The sequence below is a fragment of the Anomaloglossus baeobatrachus genome, chromosome 5 (genome assembly GCF_048569485.1).
Source record: "Anomaloglossus baeobatrachus isolate aAnoBae1 chromosome 5, aAnoBae1.hap1, whole genome shotgun sequence".
NCBI lineage: Eukaryota > Metazoa > Chordata > Amphibia > Anura > Aromobatidae > Anomaloglossus > Anomaloglossus baeobatrachus.
In genome coordinates, this window is record NC_134357.1 from 372,397,704 (window position 1) to 372,410,999 (window position 13,296).

The window sequence follows — 13,296 nt, forward strand, 5'->3', positions numbered from 1 at the left end:
ATCCTATTGTTGATCCTACAGATGTCTCTGCGGTCCCATCAATATGTAGGAGGGTAATCCAGACTTGAAAGTAAAGGATTCCTTTGAAAGATATCTGGCAATTAGTGCATAGAGCAAGTAGGGTGGACTGGAAAATCCTATTCTGTTTTATAGGAGGAAAGTGCTGTCTCAGGAAGCCATTCTGACTTTTTAAGAACTTGATCCTATTAAGTCTGTAAGACAATTGATGACTCTCTTAATTGCATCAAGGCTACTGCAATGTGTGAAAAGTACAATATACGTGATTTATAATCCAAATGCATTCATCCTGACAGACACTGTGCATCAGACATGTAGGGACATGTGCACACAGCAACGGCTCGAAAAGTCAAGGAAATTTGATTCAAAGTTTGCAAAAAAAATTTGGCCAATTTTACCGACTTAGACTAAGGCTAGTTTCACACTTGCGTTGGGTTGAATCCGCTGGGTCCGTTGCTGCGTTGTTTTGACGCTGATTAGCTGATTCCTGTGAAATAACGGACCCGTTGCATCCGTTTGGCGTCTTTTTGGCATCCGTTAGGCGTCTGTCTAACGGAATGTGTCGGCTCCGGTTTTTTTTCTTTGGCATTTTCTTCATTCTGGGCATGCTCAGTAGAAATTAGCGGAATCCAGTGGCGGATTCCGTTGTAAAGCACTTTGCAACGGAATCCGCCACCATAGGGATCCATTATAACTATTGACGGATATAACGGAATCCGCCGCTCGGCGTCACTTTAACGCAAGCAAATAACGTTACATGCTGCGTTCCTTCTGCTCGGCGGAAGTAACGCAGGTAGTTCTGGCACAATCTGTCATCCATAGAAGTCTATGGGAAACAGCGGAATCCGTTAACGGATTCCGCTGTTTTCAAAAAGGGCGGATTGCACCAGAAGGTAATTAACTCAAGTGTGAAAGTACCCTTAGACAGTAAGGCCTTATTCAGACGTCCGTGTTTTTCCACGTATTAAAAAAAAAAAAAAAAAAAAAAAAAAAAGTGTTAGGCTATGTGCCCACGTAACAGATTTGTGTTCAGTTTTTCTTTACATAAAACTGCATGTTTTGGCAGAAAAAACACTTGTTTTTTATTGCATTTTCGCAGGTTTTTTTAAAGCGTTTTTTTCGGACGTTTTTCCATTTGTTTTGGGTTTTTTTTTCGTCATCGCGATTGCCTGAGTTCAGGCGCTGTACTCCCGCGATTGCCGCTGGGTCTTCAGCTGATGTTACAGCTGGGACCCAGCTCTCACTGCCCAGAGCAGTGCCTGCGCCGTTACAGGTAGTTTAACCCCCTGAACAGGCCAGCACTGACCATAGGGCAATTCTGGTAAATGCCAGATGGGCCGGTGCCTGTAGTGGGTCGGTCCCTGTAGTGGGCCGCTCTATCTACAGTCACCGCTGCTTTGCTCAGACAGTGTGCAGGCCTGGCAGCATTATCTGCAGTGCGAATACTAGCTGCAGAAGACCAGGAGGCAGCGCGCTGTGCTTTTCCAGCCCGGCTGTGTGACAGTGTGCCCGGCATGCATGCACTGCTGAGGTGCACGGCGGTGGCGATACCGGCGACCGCAGCTTCCTCCTTCCTATGCAAATGTGTATTTGCGTCTTTCAGATGTAAATACATTTGAACAGTGTGCCAAGACTGGGCCCCGCCCCCGACGTGCAGCAACGTGATGAGATCAGCACCTTGCTGACATCATCACAGTGCTGCAGGTGCCATACAGGATACATCAGGCAGCGGTAAGCGCTCCATGGAGGAGCTAAAGATGAAAGGTTTAATTAATGGGGATGAGTGGGGAGGGGCTGAGGATGGGGGAACATTTGTTGAAAACAGCTGATATGTGCGCGGATCGCCGCATCCTGCCTGTGGCAGGGGGTGGGGCTTAATGTCACACGCTCCATGACGGATATATCCGTCAAAGGTTGTGAAGGGGTTAAAGGTGCTGTGTGGGGAAGTGCTGCTGAAGAATAAAGAGGGAGGTCTTCAGAGACGAGCGGTGGGCACGAAACCTCATCATGGCGTCTGTACTGCGTGGAGACAAAAAGGATGGGAACGACTCAGAAGATGTCACCTATAAAGGTACCTGGATGTAAATGATTATTTGTGATATTGCCTGCGTCTTATCAGTATTGTGGTTCCTGTATGGTCCGGATTCTGATAAGAACAACTCCCAGCATCTCCTCACCATTGTTAAGGATAAGCTGGGAGTTGTAGATTCCGGCATCTTCCGAGCCTTCCCATTGATCTGCATTGTAAAATACAGAGCTTTTTCCGAGTGGTAAACACCAGAAGAATGGAGCGGTCACTTCTTTAATCACTTGCTGGTTTTAGAAATCTGAAGTTGGTAAAAGATGCTCAAAATCCTGAACCTGTGCACGGCGAGGAGATGCATATGGTCATTCGAGTATTTTTCATAGTGGTTTCCATGGTGGGATCTGCCCCCAAAAATTGTCATTGCACATTCCCTAAGTGGTATGTGTCCAAAATTATCACCAGTGACAACAACAGCTTCCCTGATCACTTATCTGTAGAATAGGTCATCAATATTAGTTCAGGGGGATGTGATTTTGTATCCCTCCCCATCAGCTATATGACCGCAGCATTATGTGGAGAGCAGCATCCTCTTCATTATCTGCGAGACCCTGCTCTGTAGGGAAAATAGCGGCTTCACCAGGTCCTGCTACTAAGAGCAATAAATAGGCCTGAGCTGTAATACTGGATGCAGCCGTGACTACATGTTATATGGTCGTGTTACACAACCTACTAGTGCACAAAGATATTACACATTCAACACGCGAAAAGTGGCCTGTGCACCTGTCGCGGGCGGGGAGGAGGGTGTCAGCACACTACGCTCACCCCTTCTGTTCGGGTCCGGCAGTTGCTGCTCAGTGGTGGCTCGAGCTGTGGGCCGGATCCCGGGGGTTTCTCGAGCGGCACTCCTCGCCCGTGAGTGAAAGGGGGTTTGTTGGGTGTGGGGATAGTTTATTGTCCGTGACGCCACCCACGGTTGTGGTGATTTCACCACCGCTGCTCTATATGGGGCTCCCGGGGATGGTGATGCGGAGCAGCCAGGTGTTGTGTTGCCCCTCCGTGGGTAGGGGTTGGTGATCCCGGGGCCCGGTGATGGCTTGGGAGGTGCAGGGCCTGTTGGGCGCAGGGACGCGGGGGCAGCGCTGTGCCTTGCGGCACTGTGGTACTCACTCAGCCTGAGGTGGTGGTGTGTGACCTGTGTCCCCTGGCTTGCCCAGGGCGACACATTCCCCCTTAGCAAAATGCAGACCGTCCGCGGGCTGCCGTCCAACACCGGTTTTATTTTTCTGCAAAAGATAACATGGTAAAATAATAACATATGTACATTTTTAATAACTCTTCACTTAGCGGAAGGCACATTTCTTAAACGTTGCATAACGGTTTACGGTTACGGTTTCCGCTCTCTCCCACCCAAGTAACCTGGCCCTGATGCTGCCCCTAAAACCCAGGCAGCACCCCTTGACCCACAGTCCAGCACACGGTACCCGAGCGGGATCTGTCCTTCCCTCCAGAGGGTAGCCACCGGTTCCTTTGGTGGCTGGGCCCCAGCCTGCTCTGCTCAGGGCCCTCCCTCCAACCTGCCTCTCCGGAGGCGGCATTGCGGAAACGGTAACGGCAAACAACATATTTACAAGCCACTTAACGTTTGTGGGTGCCCTGCAAGTTCACGGGCTTGTCCATGGATAGTTCCCATGCAAACTTTTTAAACGGTCCCTACGGGGACAACGGTGCCGGCTCCAGCCGGTTGCAAATCACAAAGCAAATCAGGTTAAACTTCGGTAATCATTTTCATCATTCTTTCAAACTTTTCAAACTTTTAAACAAACAACAAAGTGGTGGTCCCAACGGGGACTGGACAACGGTGCTCCGCTGCCCTACTCCAGGCCTTCAGCTTCATCCGAGGGAGGGGGTGCCGAGCTCACTCTGCTCTCCTGGCTGCCCCGTAGTTTCACATCCAGGGCAAACCACCCCCTCTCTCCGCAGTGTCGGGTGTACCGAACAAGGTCTCCCGGCATTAGGTTGCGGCCAGGATGCTCCTCGGGCAGGTGGGCATTCACATCCCGCCGGACTACAAACACCTCGGCCTCCAGGCCCGGCTCGTAGATGAACCCGTAGCCCCGGCGGACATCAAACCGCCTCACCTGCCCCTCGTACAGCGGTCCCCGGACACGGAACGTGGCCTGGCGGAGATTTTCTTTTTCTCGGATAGCTCGGGCCACCAGCTCGGCCTTCTTCCGTTCCCTCTCAGCGATCTCCAGGCACAGCGGTACCGGCTCCCTATCCCAATACGGCGCTGCTGCCAGCGCCGGCACACGGGTCGGGCCCCGCGGGACATCCTGGACGTTGCCCACTGTCAGGAATCTGGGTGGCATGTCCCGCGGTGTCTTGGCCTTGGGCGCTGCCTTGCAGCAACAACCCGGCGCTACCTCAGCCGAGGTGTGGGGGATGGGCATAGGGGCTTTCCGCTGCTGGGCCTTCGGTTCGGAGCGGGTCATCGGCTCCGGCTCGGGGAACTTCTCAAGGGATGCCTCCGGTTCAACCTTCGGGATCTTCCACGGCAACACCTCCGGTTTACTACGGGCTCCGGCTACAGGTTGGCCCGCCTGGGCGGGGACGCTGGGTACTGCTACCGGTTGCGGTGGTAGCAGGCCTAGTGGCGGGGTCACGGCCTCCGGGACGGGTGGCGAGGGAGGCGACGGGGGGAGAGGGCTTGGACCGGGCCCCACAGCCGCGATGACCGGCCCTTCAAGGGCATCGGGACGTGGGTCACTCACCCTCCCTTTCTCCGCCTCCTCCTCGCGTCTCCGCACGGTGGCTACAACGTCCGCCATGTCGGCCTCCCACTCCTCCATGAGGAGCTGCATCTTCACCTGCAGCCGTTGGTAGAGCTGCGCGGTCCGGATTTCCACCCACGCCGCGGTTCCAGGCACGGGGGCTACGGTGTCGCGGGACGGCATCCACATGATGGCTTCTTCTTCCAGGAACGGTGTGTCTGCAGAGTCCTGGCGTCCCTGCTTTTATAGCTGCAGCTACATGCGTCCAGCCGCCATCGCGTCCCCCTTAGCTCTTTCCGGCCCCTCCTCACTCGGGGCGGGGTTTTGGCCTTCGCGCCTCTGCTACTCGAGAAGACGCTCGAGCGGGAACTTTTCGCGCCAAAGATGGCGGCTTCTGAAATTTTTCTGCCGGATATCTCCGGCGGTAACAAGGCGCACCTCTACCAAACGGCAGAGCGGTAAGATCCTGTTCGTGGCGCCAAGTTGTCGCGGGCGGGGAGGAAGGTGTCAGCACACTACGCTCACCCCTTCTGCTCGGGTCCGGCGGTTGCTGCTCAGTGGTGGCTCGAGCTGTGGGCCGGATCCCGGGGGTTTCTCGAGCGGCACTCCTCGCCCGTGAGTGAAAGGGGGTTTGTTGGGTGTGGGGATAGTTTATTGTCCGTGACGCCACCCACGGTTGTGGTGATTTCACCACCGCTGCTCTATATGGGGCTCCCGGGGATGGTGATGCGGAGCAGCCAGGTGTTGTGTTGCCCCTCCGTGGGTAGGTGTTGGTGATCCCGGGGCCCGGTGATGGCTTGGGAGGTGCAGGGCCTGGTGGGCGCAGGGACGCGGGGGCAGCGCTGTGCCTTGCGGCACTGTGGTACTCACTCAGCCTGAGACGTTGACACAGTTCTACGGTAAACCACACGGCTGGAAAGACGGTCCCACGGACGGCTGCACTTGCTCTCCCAGTAGGTGACGGTGATGTCCCTCTTCCTTGCACCTTTGTTTACTTGTTGGTTGCGATGGGTCCCCACCGGTAACCCGCTCCCCGGCTTCAAGCTGGACCGGGGGAGCTCTACTCTTTGCCCGCAGGCGCTGGCCCTGAGAAACTGGTGCCTTGGCGGTGGCGGTGTCTCTCCTACACTGGTTGGGCTGTTGCCTTCAATCGGGACTTGGTTGTTGGGGGATCTACGTCCCCTTCACTGACGGATTTGGCAAATTCTGGCGACTCCAAGCCTTGCCGGGGTCCGAGAGGCCCCTGCCCTGGTGCTGACTGTCCTTCGGAACACTGCTCCAGACCGCCGGGCCACTACCCGTCCGCGGTCCTTCCAGGAACTTCCAAACGGTCCCCCTCCAGACAGTCACCGCCGTTGCTGACCTTGCTGACCTGTCCTGCACACAGCTGGACTACTTCAGGCTTTCTCTCTGTCACCACTCTTGCTTTCCTCCTTTACCACTTTACTTCCTTAACTCATCTTAGCTGTTTACTCCTTCACTCCCCTAGCTTATCTACCTGGTTTCTCCCGCCTCCAGAGCTGTGATCTCCTCGGTGGGCGGAGCCAACCACCTGGCCCACCCCCTGGTGTGAATCATCAGCCTTTGGAGGAAGGCAACAAGGATTTTTGTTTAGCTTTGGTGTTCCTAACTGGGATGTAGGGTGTGGTGGTGTGTGACCTGTGTCCCCTGGCTTGCCCAGGGCGACACACACCCTCAAATGCCAGGGCTGAATGCGAGTCCCAGTCCGGCCCTGCCCCTGAATGCTGCGATCAATGCAATTGTAGCATTCAGGAGGCAGGGAGAGGGATCTCTTACCTCTCCCTGGCGATCTGGTCACTGTAATGCGATCACAGGGACATGATTGCTGTCATGGCAACCCTGGGTCGTCACCATGACGACTCCAGGTTACTGAGCTACGGAGAGCCTCACAAACGATGTCGGTTGCATGGAGTGTGAGGCGAAGTGTCAGTGCCGCGTGTTCAGCACTGACAGATATAATCCACTGTAGTGATCGAGCTCGAGCACTGCAATGGATTAGATCAGTGATCACATGCAAGAAAAAACCCACAAAAACAATTGACACGCTGCTTCTTTTTTTCTGCAACAAAATCTGCAAGGAAAAAAGAAGCAGCGTGTGCACAGCAAGTCAGGATTCTCATAGACTTTGCTGGGATGCGTTTTCTTTGCAGTATTGATTAAAATCTGCAAGGAAAAAATGCATGAAAAAAAGCAATATGTGCTCATGGCCATATAGGTGGATCTAAAATTCATCAGTGTTTGGTCAGTGTGTCATCAGTGTTTCATTAGTGTTTTCCACATTTGGATACATTTCGTCTATCTTTTGTAATGTTACCAAACACAGCCTACGCAGAGACTCACGGAGGCATAGACTTATATGAGGAATTTTCATCCCTGATGCCGGTAAAAAAACTAGCATGCTTCCATGATTATTGCACGGACGCACATTCTGCAAAAAGACACGTGTAGCGCCCCTGAAGCCATCAGGGAGCTACAAGGTTCTGTATCCCCACAAGGATGCAGGGCCTGCCCCCTTGGGCCCCAGAAGACCAGCGCCGGTCACACACAAAAACTGCAGGTAATCCCAGTTTTCCCCAACAACCCCCCATACAATGGTACAGGGCTAGGGTCAGACCAATGGATGGCCGCCTAGAGGTGGAGCCAGTCCAGTCCACCAGTTAACCAGGTGGGAGGGGCAGACTGTGGACAGTAGTCAGTACAGAGTAGAGTGTCGAGGAGTGAAGGTGGACAGGAGGAGACGCACTGACGAGGGGTTGAAAGTAACCTGGTACCCAGGAGGGTAGTTGCCGGTGGAGTACGATGGAGTACTCCCGGAACTACGCACCGACGGGGTACAAGACCATAGGACAGGTAGAAGCTCCAAGCCGACCTGTTAACACCTGCACAGCGAAGGGACCATCAAGAACCTCGTTGACCCTAAGAATCCGAAAACTCAGTAGCAAAGGGAGAACCGGGGACAGGACCACAGACTCCAACCCCACAGGGTTCATGCTACCATCAGGCGGAGAGAAGTGGACAAACCACAGAACGGGGACCCCCAGTTGCTCTACGCCACGGGGACCCATTAACCAGAGACAGGTGCAGGTGAAGAAGGTACCAGATTACTACACTGGCACTGGAATGAATGGGACCTGGAGATGAAAGCAGCCGGCCTCGGGTAAACCGTTACCATCACCAGACAGTGAGTAAAGACCAGATGCACTAAATTACTGTGTGGACTACCGGATTACCTTCTTCCGACGCCCGTCACATCACCCATCCTCTTGGGCCCGGCCCTGCTTGAGGAGGGCCTACCATCCAGGCTGTAATTAACACCAGCCCCAGTAGTAACATTTTGCAGCGGTGGCTCCATCCATATAGCTGCAACACCGCAAGTGGCGTCACGTGTGAACACAAATCTAATCCCCTGTAAATACACCCCCATTACAAAAAGGGCCCAGGGCACGGAAGGGGGCTACGGCCACCACAGTGACATACCCAAGATAAACACTGCCCGGCACCGAGTATCCCATAACCCTGGGCGCGACAAACGGATATGTGAACAGCGCCACAGATTATAATAGTTATGTGTTTTATTCATGAAAATCACAGATAGATGTGGGTAAAAATGGTCGTCTGAATGAGGCTTTATTATGGGAAGATTGCAGCTTAGCATGCTCAGGTAATTGCCTTAGGCTGAGGCCACACGGAGATTACTGCGAGTGGTCGCATGACACTTGGCAGACGCTCGCAACACAGCGGGAGCCCAGTGCCATGCGAGTGTCATGAGATTGTGGTCCAATCGTGCGATCAGACCACAGTTGCGGAGGGGAGGGCCGACGCTGCGGAGGAGAGGGAGGGATTTATCTCCCTATCTCCTCCGTTGCCGGCTGATGTTAGAACCGGTGTAACACGAGAGCAGTGCGATATTTCTCCCGCCCCAAAGACTTGAATGGGTGAGAGTGGAACAAGATTGCATTCCACCCGCAGCATACTACGACTTTTTCTCGGTCCGATTAGGGCTAAGAAAATAATGGCTCATGGAAGCTGCCCCATAGAGTAATTTTGGTCCAAGTGACATTAAAATCACTCTGTATTACTCGCCGCGTGTGCTGGCCCTTAAAGGGAAGCTGTCAGGTCCCCTATGCCCTCCAACCCTGCAGCATTCACATCTACTATATATGACTAAATTCCCTGCCTAACCAGCCCTGTATAATGTTATTCACTGAACTAAAAGTTTAAAAAAAAAATATGATGTTTTATAACCTCCACTTTTCCTATGCTGATTAGGGCCTTAGAATAGTCAGCCCTATTTCCATGTTATTACGCCCCTGTGGGCATAATAACATGAGTTCCACAAGTCGGTGTCACCGCCAGCTACTGGAAATCTCACGCATGTGTGTTGCTCAGGGAAGGGGGTACTCGGTCCGGGGTGGTTGCAAACCGGAATGTCACTTCAGGTGGCCGTTGCCCGGTTCCGTGCCCTGGGGACGCTTAATAAAAGGGTGTATATACAGGGGACAATAGAGTTAATGTTCGTGACGCCACCTGCGGGTTGCGGTTAAGAATGGAGAACCGCCGCTGCTCAACGTGGGTACTCCCAGGGATGGTGATAGTGGCAGCTATGGTGGAAGGCCCTCCGCAGGTAGGGCTGTGCCTGGGAGATGTATGGTGTATAATGATGGAGACCACACCAGGTTAACTTTAACAGTCTCTACTCACATGGACTCACGGCTTGCTGGTTCCGGTCCCTGGAGTATCAGTGCCAATGTAGTGACCCAGGTTGCTCTATCCCCGGCACTCTCTGTAGATTGAGTCCCCGTAGCGTGGAGCGTTTGGGAACCCCGACCGTCCCTTTTGGGGTACAGTCTCCTTCTACATACGGCGGGCAGTGCGAACCCTGCGGGGAGGTAAGTGTCCGAATCCCGATCCTAGTTTACTGTTGATGCCCCCGGATTATTTGATTCAATGAAGTCCGTGAAGTTTTCTTCACCATGCAGGTATTTATCAAACCGTTTGAAACTTGATATTTTACCTAGGGCCCTGTGCCCCGTGTATGCTCCGGTCCTACCAGTATCCCGGTACCCATCCTGGTGACCTCTCTCCTGTGCCCCCGGGGTCACCGTTACACAGACTCCCAACTCCTCTGACTCCCACTGACTGACTGACCCCTCCCACCAGGCTGGCTATACCCAGGGACTGTTCCTTTGGCGACCATCCCCTTACATGGTTAACCCTTTATGCCAGTGTGGAGAGGAGAACTAGGATTTTAGATGTGGTTGGTGGAATCGGCACTGGTACTTCAGGTACCAGGGGGTATGTCCTGCATCCCCACGAGGATGCAGTTCCTTGTAGTGCCGTGAAGCTTTCAGGGGGACTACACATGCGTGCAGCTCATTTGGACGCCGGATGTATGTATCCAGGCTTTTAGAGAGGGACACTGCACATGATCGGAAGCTCAGAAGCATTCAGTTAAGTGAATAACATTATACAGAGCTGGTTAGGCACAGAGTTAAACGGAATCTGTTTCAAGGTTTTTGGCACCTAATCTGAGAGCAGCATAATGTAGGGGCAGAGATCCTGATTCCAGCAGTGTGTCACTTACTAGGCTGCTTAGTGTAGTTTTGCTAAAATCACTGTTTAATCAGCAGGAGATTATCATTAGAGGACTACTTGGTGTGCTGCAGATAGTCCAGCATAAATATCCAGTATAACTGCTAGATTTGTAGCAGAGAAAACATTGATTTTATCAAAATGACAGAAAACAGCTCAGTAAGTGACACCATCGCTGGAATCAGGGTCTCTGTCTCTACATTATGCTGCTCTCAGATGGGGGAGCAAAAATCTGGTGACAGAGTCCTTCTAACCCCTTCACGACTAAGGACATACCAGTACTGATTTGAATAGCAGACATGTGCGATTAATAGACGCAGGTAGATCTGCGATCCACTCATGCCTGTTAACCCCTAAGATCGCGCTGTCAAAATGTGATAGCGCAAATTTTATGGCCGCGGTGGGGAAATCTCCTTTCTCCACAGCCATCAGAGCCGATAGTTGCCAAGGTAACGCAGGGTGATGTGATGACTCCTGTCGCTATCATGACATAGTTCCTGTTACAGCCAACAGAGTAGTGGCTTTAACAGGAACACAGCATTTCAGCAGATCAGAGCTGTGCAGCTCCGATCAACAGAAATGAATCAGCGATCAGACTGCTGATTCTTATAATCCCCTAGGGAAACTAGTAAAATTAAAAAAATAAACAAAAAATTTTAAAAAATTAAAAAAAAAAATAAAAAGGCCTAAAAGTTCAAATCACCCCCCATACGCACCATTGAAAATGAAACAGTTAAATAGATAGTATATACATATTTGGTTTCACCGCGTTCAGAAATGCCCGATCTATCAAAATATAAAATCAATTAACCTGATCAGTAGATGATGTAGTGGCAAAAAAAAATCCAAACGCCAAAATTACATTTTTTGGTTGTCACAAATTTTGCACAAAATGCAATAACAGGCGATGAAAATGTATCATCAGCGGTAAAATGGTAACGTTAAAAATGTCAACTTGAGATGCCAGAAATAAGCTTTCATTGAGCCCCATATCCAGAAAAGTGAGAACGCTATGGGTTGCAGAAAATGGCGTAAAACCTGGTGAATAAAATACCTCCAAAACAATCGTGCAAGGGGAGCAAAAAAACCCCAAAAAACGGAAAATCGCTCAGGGGTGAAGGGGTTAAGTCATACAGATGTGAATGCTGCCTGGTAGAGGGCATAATGGACCAGACAGGTTCTCATTAAGGGGGGCCAGGACCTGACACCTCTTCTTTCAGCTTGTCTTTGACTTACTACAGCACTTCTAGTGACAGGGAAGATCAATGCTTTCTGTGAAGGGGGATCGCTGACTGAAACCTTTTAAAAACTCTGTGTTTGCATTGTCCATGACAAAGAAGGGGGCTGGCTTAGTTATTAAAATAAGCTCATCAAACATCCCCTACTTGGTATAAAAACACAAAGTGTATTGTGTACAAAGTATAAAGATTGTAAAAATTGCGCTATTCCCTTCATTAGCTGCGTGGAGCTGTCTGGAGCGGATGTGTCTTCTGCTGCTCCGGTCACCTCCATGCAGCAGAGCTGGAAGCGACGCTGGACTATCCTGGAGTACGCCGGACATGGAGGGCTTTTTCGGGCTTATTAAATTGATGAACAAGGCAATTTGTTAGTGGTTTTTTTTCTAATAAAGGATTGTTTGGGTGTGTGTGTTTATTTACTGTAACTTACAGATTAATCATGGAGGGTGCCTCATAGACGCCTGACATGATTAATCTAGGACTTATTGGCAGCTATGGGCTTCCAATAACTCCTTATTACCCCGATTTGCCAACGCACCAGGGCAAATCGGGAAGAGCCGGGTACAGTCCCAGCACTGTCGCATATAATGTATGCGGCAATTCTGGGCGGCTGCTGACTGATATTGTTAGGCTGGGGGGCTCCCCATAACGTGGGGCTCCCCATCCTGAGAATACCAGCCTTCAGCCGTATGGCTTTATCTGGCTGGTATTAAAATTGGGGGGACCGCACGCCGTTTTTTTTAATTATTTATTTATTTATTTATTTTCCTGCACAGTATAGACACGCCCACCGGCTGCTGTGATTGGGTGCAGTGAGACAGCTGTCACTCAGCGTGGGGGGCATGTCTGACTGCAACCAATCACGGGCGCCTGTGGGTGGGGAAAGCAGGGAATACGAGATTGATTAATGAGCGGATGGCATATTCAAAGTAATTGTTGCCGCGTATTCTCTGCACAGCTGTTCCTCGCCGCGCTGGTGATCGGGGAGCGGCAGGGCTGTATTTTGCCTTCATGCTGCCCAAGGCACTTTAAGTGGTCGCGCCCCTTAGTGACAACGTAAAACTGAGTTTTCGCACACGACATCTGTTTAAGGCAGATCTACTTTGTAAAACACATGAAAAAGTATCAATGAGAAACGAAGGGCACTAACCCCCCCCCCCAATGGGGATCACCACAGGCACATCAAAACATAGCATGAGTATAAAATATTCCCACCACACCGTCCCCACTTATATACTGTGACTGTCACACTGCCCCTAATAAACTACACACTGCCCTCCCTTATAAATTATACCCACCACACCTTCCTCGATTATGAAATATGATCTGCACATTGTCCTCACATCATGCTGCCCCCTCCTCACAATGTCCCATGCATGCTGCCCACTCCTCACAATGTCCTATGCATGCTGCCCACTCCTCACAATGTCCCATGCATGCTGCCCCCTCCTCACAATGTCCCATGCATGCTGCCCCCTCCTCACAATGTCCCATGCATGCTGCCCCCTCCTCAGTGTCCCATGCATGCTGCCCCCTTCTCACAATGTCCCATGCATGCTGCCCCCTCCTCACAGTGTCCCATGCATGCTGCCCCCTCCTCACAATGTCCCATGCATGCTGCCCCCTCCTC